The sequence below is a fragment of the Triticum aestivum genome, chromosome 2B (assembly GCF_018294505.1).
Source record: "Triticum aestivum cultivar Chinese Spring chromosome 2B, IWGSC CS RefSeq v2.1, whole genome shotgun sequence".
In the NCBI taxonomy this organism is placed as follows: Eukaryota; Viridiplantae; Streptophyta; class Magnoliopsida; order Poales; family Poaceae; genus Triticum; species Triticum aestivum.
Genome location: NC_057798.1, coordinates 681,587,482 through 681,589,313, shown reverse-complemented (window position 1 = coordinate 681,589,313; position 1,832 = coordinate 681,587,482). Strand labels below are relative to the sequence as shown.

Below are 1,832 nucleotides of genomic sequence, written 5' to 3'. Positions count from 1 at the left end.
CTCTTGCCGAGCATGAATGCGGGTGCTGATGCTCTGGAGCAGCACTGATTGAAAACGCGTGGGATGGAGGGGTTTTGGGTGGACCAAGGCGGTTAGGAGCGGGCCTGGGAGCGGTCTGGACTCCCACAACGCCCCACGTTTGTCTTCGATTTGCGGTAGAAAGTACGTTCGGACCACGCCATGTACCGATACATGACCGCGTTGGATAACTTTCGCTGTTCAGACATCACTGTCCGGACGCATGCAGGAGGTTTACGGGTCAGCGTTGGAGATGCCATTATATCAACCGCGACACAAAGTTAAGTGAATGCTTAACAAAACTTTTTCATGTCTATTTCCTACCTTTTGCTGCGGAGTTTCAGCGATGGGCGCGGACGGATGGATACGTGCAGGATGGTGGCGTTGTCTGGCGTCAATGGCAGGCATGACAAAGTCGGTGCGTCAGTGACTGCTCTGTAGATGGACCGGTGGAAGATGGTGGCGGCGGCTTATGAGAGTGCGCCGGACTGGTGTGTGACACAATCCCGGTATGTGGCTGGGCTGGGCATCCGGCTTTAAATGTTAGGCTTTGATGCGATGTTTGTTTGGTATTCGGCTCGGATATTCGGCACCCCTTCATCAAGGGCATAGGAGTAGCGATAGGTGTTGCCGAGATGATGGTTTTAGGCTTACTGATATATTATTTTTTAAGGTCTTTGTGAATAATTAATAAAGTGGTTGTATGCATCTCCTAGACGCAGAGGCCGGGAGTGTATCCTCCTTTAAAAAAAAGTGTCTGCACCACGCTCCACGAATACTTGATAGATGAACGGTCGTCAGAGATCGTAAAATAAAGCTCAGACAAGTCATGATCTTTGGGCAAAAATGTGCGTTGAAATGGGGATTTCCGATTTACATATGGTGTTGCACCAACCGCGGCTCACAAGAGACATATGGTGTTACGCACAGAGGCGAAAAGGAGCCAGGAGAAGGATGCATCGAGTGGGCGACCATGATGGCCGGAGCCTCAGCGCGTGAACTTCCTCAGATTCTACACTGCTTCTCCGGCTCAGGCGAGACAAACCAGAGACATCAATCTCCTTCGTCTCATCCCGTTGATTCAAGCCGAGTTCTTTACTCTACTGGGCCACGAGGCACGAGCTTTCCGGCTAGCTCGCGACGGACACCTTCCCGGAGTCTTGATGCCAGCGCCGGGCCTCCGATCCCGACGAGAGCCGCTCCTGCCTACGGGCGGCCTGCCTGGAGCAGATAGCGTCGAGCTGCATCTGCTCGTCGCGGCACTCCTCGCTGCAGAAGGGTGTCCCCTCTGTACATGAAGATGTCGCTGTCGCGCTCCAGCGGCTTGGCGCAGAGCGCGCACGCATCCAGAGACGGCATGCCGGGCTGGCCGAGCGGCTCGTCGTCGAAGAAGGAGCAAGCTACTGAAGCCGCCATTGTGGGTGTGCGTGGAGGCGTGTTTCGAGCAAAGCTGAGCAGAGCGTAGGTTGGTGGTGCGGTTGCTTGCTGCTGCGAGGAAGAGGAGAGCGAGCGAGTTGTGTGAAGAAAGGAGGGGAAGGCTCAGGCATATATGGTGCTTGTGGACGGACGTCGAAACACAGCACAACAAGCAATGGGCAAATTTAACAAATTTGACCTATAGACGGAATCAAATCATAGAATGAACTATCCGTGAAACTATTTCACGCGGCTGACCTTTTTGTGTGACGCCCAACACAAAGGCGCCACACTACACTGTGCAACGCCTCACAGATAGGCGCTACACGGCCAGCGTCGCACACGTATGATCAGAAAATTACTAAGTCGTGTGCAGCGCCTAGCTCCTAGGCGTTGCA

General features: G+C 53.7%; 1 pseudogene; it reads right to left on the bottom strand.

The window, feature by feature from the left end:
- Positions 1–810: 810 nt before the first annotated feature.
- Positions 811–1,526, bottom strand: LOC123042066 (FCS-Like Zinc finger 2-like; annotated as a pseudogene).
- Between the last annotated feature and the right edge of the window lie 306 nt (positions 1,527–1,832).